Below are 8,465 nucleotides of genomic sequence, written 5' to 3' on the forward strand. Positions count from 1 at the left end.
TTTACAAAAAGACTCAAATGTGCTATAGAGAATTTAATTATTATGCTAATTAGTTTCAATTTAATTAGTATATTTGAAAATTCCACTTAAATTTGATTAACACTAAAATAATTAGTTAATATATATAATAATTATTTAAATCACATTTAAATGAATATCTCTCACATAACCAATAGTTTTAATTTAATTAAATAGAATTAAACTAAATTATTAATTAATTCTTCAATTATTTAATTTCTAAATTAAATATTTTATATTTGATTTAATATAGATTTGAATCATACTCATATATGAATTTCTCTCATAACCTATTGTTTGAATTTGTATCATATACGTATTAAATTTTAATCTATAGTTTTATTACAAATTTAATTCATATTAAATTAATATTTGAACTCATTCAAATATTTATTATTTCATAAATTAATTTTAAATCATATACAAAATTAAATTTATATAATAAAGTTCAATTAAAAGATAAATTTTATATTATAATATATCACCATACATTATACTAATTTTCAAAATAAATATGAACATTTCAAATTACAGTCAATATGTAATAACCTTAATACCCTTTACATACTAGGAAGGGACCTAATAAATTTACATTTCAAAGTGAAATCAATTTATTTACTTTAGTTGTCGTATTATCCTTAAGAGCACCTCATGCCTCCATATCAATAATCATTTTATCTCATTGCAACAATCACCCATATAAATATTGAATCAACATATGGTTCTGTACCTAATGATGAAAAACTTGGCACTGAGCCAAGTATCTCCCCCAATAATCGTAAAGTGATTCATCCTTTCCTTGTGTGATGCCATAGATTTTCTTCCTCACACTAGTAGCATAAAAGGTTGAAAAGAACTTTTCCAAATATTGTCTCTACATCTACTCCCATGAAATAATGCTCCCTGGTGACAAGTAATAGAGCTAATCTTTCACTTCTTCGTGTTACGAGAAGGGAAAAGCTCTCATGTTCGTCTCCTCAAGGGTTATAATGTGAGGACTCATTCCATTGCAAACAATATGGGGCTCGACTATCGAGAATGGACTATATAACGACTGAACCCTAAGTGGAAGTCCATAAGTTCACTTTAGCAGTTAGCTAAATGAAAATCTACTTATAATATGGAGCAAACACTAGAAGAAATTTGCTCTTTATTGTTGTCAGTTTAGAACCGACATTAATGGCCTTTGGTGTCAGTTCGGAATTGACATCTATGCTAGCGTTATTAAAGGCCTTTAATGTCATTTTTGCTTTGATGTCAGTTTAAAAATGACATCAAATGCATCATTGATGGCCACTGATGTCGGTTTTAAATCAACATTTTTTATGGCGTAATTGTTGACCTTTACTGTCGGTTTTCCTTTAATGTCGTTTTTAAACCGACATCAAAGCCTTGTTTGTTTTTTAATTTATTTATTTTAATTATTTTTCATGGTGTCGAAATCGACATTATTTGTTACGAATTACGACATGAAATGTTCGTCATCGAATATTAAAAAAATATAAAAAATAATTGTTGCATGATTGCTAGCTGTCTACCACTCCATGGCAAACCTTATATATTACTTCCATATTTCACCTGCAAGGCAGAAGATCAACACCTACAAAACAAGCATACACTTCCACACATCCAATGGCAAACTAATACTATTTCTAGCTATATAGAATTCAAACCTACAAAACCAGCACATACACTTCCACACTTCGATGCAAACTAATAATATTTCTAGCTACAGAATTCAACACCTAAAAACCCAACATATATACATTTTTCCACACTTCCATAGCAAACCAATATTTCCATTTCACCTACAAGGAAGAAGATCAACACCTACAAAACAAGCATACACTTCCACACATCCAATGGCAAACTAATACTATTTCTAGCTATAGAATTCAACATGTAAGAAACCTACAAAACCAACACATACATTTCCACACTTCCATGGCAAACCAATATTTCCATTTCACCTACAAGGAAGATCAACCCCTACAAAACCAGCATACACTTCCACACATCCAATGGCAAACTAATACTATTTCTAGCTATAGAATTCAACATGGTAAGAGGCCACAAAACCAGCACATACACTTCCACACTTCCATGGAAAACTACAAAAATACACTTTTCCACACTTTCATAATACTACAAAAATACACATATCAATCAAGTAAATAATATGTAAAGTATTAAAGTATGTGTACAACAAATTCCTCCACTAATACACACTTTCCACATAGTACTACAACAAATACACTCTAAAGTCAACACCTAAAACACTACAATACAACACTTATTCATAAACTACTACAAGCAGAAAACCTCAAAATTAAAGTATGTACAACAAGTAGTACTAGAATCTCGTAGCTTATATATTAAAACAATTAGTATTAGTACTAGTAACTTATATACTACAAAAAAAAGTGTAAAAGCTTACACAAATCGGCTAACAAAGCTTGCATATTTTGTTCGAATCTCGTCAATCTCCTCTTGCGTATATGCACTTTTTTGTATTAAACTACGTAAAAAGAAAGGTATGAAAAGAATAAGTTTAGATAATTTATGTAATTTGTAACATATAAAAAGTGAAAGTAGAAACTTACAAGGCTAGTGATGGGAGTACTAGAAATATGCACGATTTCATGTATATACTTTTGGACATAATACCCACACCCAACCGAATCCAATTGACGAGGACACTGCATGTATATAAATTACATACAAATTATTCTTATGTTTCATTGAAAATAATTATGTGTCAATGCAAATTACCTTTATAGGTTTCCATTTCGGATTTGACCGATCGATAGTGTTGTAAATCATGCTTAGCTTGCCATGTTTTTAATCCTCTATACATTTGGAAACATTAGAATTAGAAGACAATGAAGTCAAATAAGAAGTAAATCATAAGTCACATTTATGACTCCATGGATGTCTTCGTTAACTTTACTTTGAAGAGAGTCCAAAACATAAACACAGTTCTCTCGAAGATCGATGACATGCAACATCCAATGAAAACTACAATAAACATCTTCAATGTGAGTATACATTTAACCTCAATGAAAAACATAATAATGTGTTAATCTTATTTATTTACCCAGTATTATACGGAATTAGAACTATTTGTTCTAAGGTAGCCGCTTCTAACTGGTTGGCAAAATTTCTGGATCGGAGATCACGATCCTTGATATGTGATGTTATTTTTGCTTGGTGATAACAAAAAACTTGCTTCCACAATCACATTCATCCCAAAGATATCTAAGTAAAAGCAACCTTAGTTAAAAAGGAACAAAATAACTATAGCTATAGTATTGGACATAAAGATGAGTAAAAGATGTTTACTTACGTAATGTATGCTAGGATGCACATATAGCCTATTTCTACCATGCCGCAATAATGGAGCAAGTCCTAACGAGCTAAATAAATGAATTTGTTTTTACCGAATATTAGCTTGTTCATTAGGATGCGAACCATATCTACATCCTTCATATTGTTCACGACATGTCCATATAAGAGCTTAATGGTTCCATTAACATTTATGTAATTTGAAGAATACAGAACATCCTTTGGGGTTGAATGCTCCAAGCACAAACAAAATAATATCGAAACCTAAAATACAATCACAAATAAATATCAAAGCTTCAATAGCACATAAACAAGTCAACGAGGTCATTCAACAATATTACCTAATGCTTGATTTAAAGTCTCTATCTTGCCCTTCACTGGAATAGGTAAACTACAATCTCCTCCTGTGAGCAAGTCCACCAAGATTTTAACATTGGGACCACCATTGCTATCATCAAGTACGGTTGCAATTGCAACAATATTATTAATCATTCCTATAGCCAATTTGCACGGTGTTTACTTTACAAGTATTCAAAGCATCATTAAGAACAATTTATCCTATAAACATTAAAATTTTAAAAGTGACAACAAAGTTAATTACCTTCACTTCTTCGTTCATAGGTGTGTTGCCCAAATCCTCATCGGCATAGAGATCTATGTTAACACTTCTGATGGACGATCTCAAGTGATTATGTAACGACCCAACTTTTCTAAGTAAGTCGAGGTCGTTAATTTTTAACAAATAAAAGACTTTGATTAATATAAAACAAAACGTAAGCAATTTAAAAAAAACATCTTCAAGTCAGGCCTGATTTTTAAACATTCAATAAAACATAAAATAATACTATTTACAACAAACGTTTGGAAACTAAATTTCAATTCATCTTAAACCTCACAAGAACCCATAAGCGGAAGCAAAAACACGTTTCTTATGGCATCACGCTTCCTTCCTGCCCCTCGCCGGTTTCTTACTACCTTTGCCTGAAAATTAAACATAAGAAGGGTGAGTATTTAAATACTCAGTAAGAGACCCTCTACTGGTCCCGTCAGGGGAAAATAAATTATTAACGATCTATTGGGACACCCTGTACAGTCACAGTCTTGTGATCCCGTAGGATACACATCTCAGTCTAACGCCCCGAGGGACGTACATATCAGTCTAGTGTTCTGCAGAAACACATATCAGTCTAATGCTCCCGAAGGTGCAAAATAAATTGGTGATCCCGTGGGACACCTACAAGGTACACATCCCAATAAATCTAACAATTTTCCCCTCATTCCATTCAATCCATCCTTCAGTTGCTTCAAAACATAAAATTGTTTCTCTCAACGTCCTAACAGTCAACTTACTTTACTTTAGTCATCTGTCCGTCAATAATATACTAATACGCCAGTCAATCAACTATACAGTCAATACACCCCTCAGTTCACCAGCACACAATCATACTTTAGCGTAATCGTACACCCAATCTAAACGAGAATCACAAGTTCATATCTACATCTCATACCAACACAATCTACAATCTTCGTCATGTCCACATACACACACTTATATATATCTTCCATGACATTCACGATATACATTCGACGTTATGTCTACTTCAATTCACATGCATTCATATATATTTTCAGTCAAACCACAGTATACATTCAACACACATACAGTTCACAATCACAATTGAGCCCAGTAGAAAATCCCTTACCTCAAAGTTAGGGAAGCTCCTTAATCAACTAACGTCCTCGAAACAATCCTAAGCATAACAACACAAAATTCAATTACTTTCACGATACATATTCCACTTATTTTCCTCAACGTAAGTTTCAACTCACCAATATAATGGCGAACTGAACCTTCAACAATTCACAATCTGGTTGTGAATGTAAGGGAGCCTAACGTTTCTCCCAACACCTCAACGCACGACTCGAACTCGCAGCAAAATCCTAAGTGTGGGTCGGTTAGCGGTCGGCCAAAGGGAACGTGGCGGCTGGGCTTCACGGATGGAGACCGTCGCGAACAGACCGCGAATCTGAACAGTTACAGCAAATCTGAACGGTTACAGCAACTAGTCGGCCGACGTCGATAGCAGATGGAGCGGCGGTTGTGAGCGGGGAGCGTGGTCGACGAAGACAGAATCGGCGATGGAGACGGCAGATCGGCGCGCGGGACGACTGCTGCAAGGTTGCTTCGCGAACCGGAGATGGCGGCCGACGGTTGCAGACGGAGAGGCTGCAGCGGCGGCTGGGTATGGTAGAAAAGAAAGAGAAACGGAAGAAGAGAAGTTTGGGGTGGCCAGCCGTAGAAAACGAAAAGAAAAGAGGAAGAAAAAGAAGAAAGAAAAGAGAAAGGAAAAGAGAAGGAAGAAAAGAGATGGTTGTGGTCGTAGGTTGAACAGGAAGAGAAAGAAAGAAGATGAATAGGAAAAGAGAAAAATAAAATAAAATATTATAAGTATATTTTTTTCTTTCTTTTTCCTTTCTTTTATTATTATTCTTTTTTCTTAAAAAAGAATTATTAATAATAATAATATAATTATAATATATTATTATTACTTTTCTGTTTCCTTTACTTTTCCTCTTCCCAAAACAAACATTCTCTCTCTTCATTAAATACTATCAATTCCAACTTTTTATCCCTTCTTTAAAATAACAAAATTTTAGATTATTCAAACTAATTATATTATTTCCAATAATATAATTTTCTCATCCTTCCATAACATCAAACACATATATCTATACTCAAAATCCTAAAATAAATTACCAAGATCATTCTCTTTTATTCATCCATAACAATATAAAAAAAATCAATTTTCATAATTAATTAGATATTCTTCCATAAATATTCAATTAATTATAATCTTCACAAAACAAACAAATCTCTTAATTTATCTAAAATAACACAAATAATTCCAACTTAAATTCAATTCCATTAAGACAAATAACACAAATAATCCTAAAATAAATTACCAAGATCATTCTCTTTTATTCATCCATAACAATATAAAAAAAATCAATTTTCATAATTAATTAGATATTCTTCCATAAATATTCAATTAATTATAATCTTCACAAAACAAACAAATCTCTTAATTTATCTAAAATAACACAAATAATTCCAACTTAAATTCAATTCCATTAAGATAAATTAAATTTAAAATTACCTTAAATTTTGGGATGTTACAATCTTCCCTCCTTTTAGAAACTTTCGTCCTCGAAAGTACTAATCCTCAACAACTCTATAATATCCCTGGGTAATGAGCTCTCATATCATCTTCTCGTTCTCATGTCGCTTCTTTAACTCGATGATTCTGCCACAATACTTTTACTAATGAAATTCCTCTATTACGAAGCATCATCACTTCTCTAACCAGAATCTCAACTGGTTGCACCACATAGCTCAAATTCTCGTCAATCTCTAGTGGTTCATAGTCCACTACATGAGATGGATCTGCCACATACTTTCTCAACATCGAAACATGGAAAACATTATGAATTGCAGAGAGAAATGGAGAGAGAAATGGTGGTAATGCTAAACGATATGCCACAACACCAATTCTCTTTAAAATCTCAAACGGTCCAACAAAACGAGGACTTAACTTCCCTTTCTTCTCAAAATGCATAACATCCTTCATAGTTGCTACCTGCAAGAACACCTTATCTCCCACATCAAACTCAAGGTTCTTTCACCTCAGATATGCATAACTTTTTTTTTTCTACTTTGCGTTGTTTGCATACGTACTCTAATATTCTGAATAAACTCATTAGTAGACTAAACCAACTCATAACCCATCAATCTCTGTTCACCAACCTCATTCCAACAAACAGAAGTTCTACAACATTTACCATACAAAGCTTCAAACGGTGTCATGCCAATGGTAACCTGAAAACTGTTATTATAAGCAAACTCCATCAAATGTAAGTGAGAGTCCCAACTACCTAGAAACTCTAGAACACAAGCTCGTAGCATATCCTCTAAAACTTGGTTCAAACGTTCAGTTTGGCCATCAGTCTGTGGGTGAAAGGTTGTACTAGAAATCTAACCTCGTTCCCATGGCAGTCTAAAGTCCCTTCCAAAACTTGGAAGTAAAAAGTGCATCTCTGTTAGAGACAATCAATACGGGCACTCCATGTAGTCTCACAATCTCAATCAAATATAATTATGCTCATTTACTAGTAGTATAAGTGGAATTTTTTTTTTTGAAATGAAATCTGTCGATTTCATAAGCCTATCGACAATAACCCAAATCACTGTGTAACCCTTCAGGGTTTTAGGCAATTATATAATAAAATCCATAGATACATTCTCCCACTTCCACTCTAATATACTCAAAGGTTGCAACAAACCTGTTGGTTTCTATCTTGGTGCTTTAACCTGCTAGCACACCAAGCACTTACTAACAAGATCTTCCATTTCTCTCTTCATATTACGCTAGTAACAAACTCTTTTCAGATCCGGATACATTTTTGTGCTACTTGGATGCATGAGAAATGGGGAACTATGAGTCTCAACCAATAACCTTGTCTTAATTGCATTTTCTGTTGGCTCACATAATTCTCTCTCAAACATAAGTTCATCATCAAAGGATATGGAAAACTCCTTAACTTGCCCTACTTCTACTAGGCAATGCTTCTCAATCAAACAAGGATCAATGAATTGAACCACAAGAATTCTTTGTCTCAAGATCGGATGTACTGACAACTGAGCTAACTGTGAGGTGACTTCCCCCACTAAAACTACAATCTCAGCTCTCTCGTGGTTTTTGTCTAATGAAACCTGTCTGGTAATAAGTGCTGTCAAAATGTGATACTTTTCTACGAAGAGCACCAACTTCCACATTCGCCTTACCTAGATGGTACAAAATCTCACAATCATAGTCATTTACTAACTGAAACCATCTTTGCTATCTCATACTCAACTTCTTTTGAGTGAAAAAGTATTTTATACTCTTTTGGTTAGAAAATATCTATATCTTTTCATCATACATATAGTGCCTTCAAATCATTAATGTAAAAACCACAACTGTCAATTCCATATCATAAGTTGGACAATTTTCCTCATGACTCTTCAACTGACGAGGAGTACAAGCAACTACTTTAACTTGTTG

At 33.3% G+C, this 8,465-nt stretch overlaps 2 long non-coding RNA genes across 8 annotated transcripts; both read right to left on the bottom strand.

Moving 5' to 3' along the window:
• Positions 1–2,161: 2,161 nt before the first annotated feature.
• LOC116405543 lies at positions 2,162–4,182 on the bottom strand. 7 transcript variants are annotated; one of them, XR_004218665.1, is made up of 6 exons: positions 3,965–4,182; positions 3,705–3,857; positions 3,459–3,627; positions 3,116–3,276; positions 2,791–3,036; positions 2,162–2,536 (listed from the first exon to the last, which is right to left on the bottom strand). It is a non-coding gene; the product is annotated as an uncharacterized LOC116405543 (long non-coding RNA). The 7 variants fall into 7 exon arrangements; XR_004218661.1 differs by having other exon boundaries at positions 3,365–3,627; XR_004218666.1 differs by having other exon boundaries at positions 2,791–2,867; positions 2,969–3,036; positions 3,116–3,627.
• Positions 4,183–4,331: 149 nt separating this feature from the next.
• LOC116405534 lies at positions 4,332–5,789 on the bottom strand. The gene is made up of 3 exons (XR_004218655.1): positions 5,194–5,789; positions 5,067–5,114; positions 4,332–4,344 (listed from the first exon to the last, which is right to left on the bottom strand). It is a non-coding gene; the product is annotated as an uncharacterized LOC116405534 (long non-coding RNA).
• Between the last annotated feature and the right edge of the window lie 2,676 nt (positions 5,790–8,465).

Source organism: Cucumis sativus, unplaced genomic scaffold (genome assembly GCF_000004075.3).
Source record: "Cucumis sativus cultivar 9930 unplaced genomic scaffold, Cucumber_9930_V3 scaffold116, whole genome shotgun sequence".
NCBI lineage: Eukaryota > Viridiplantae > Streptophyta > Magnoliopsida > Cucurbitales > Cucurbitaceae > Cucumis > Cucumis sativus.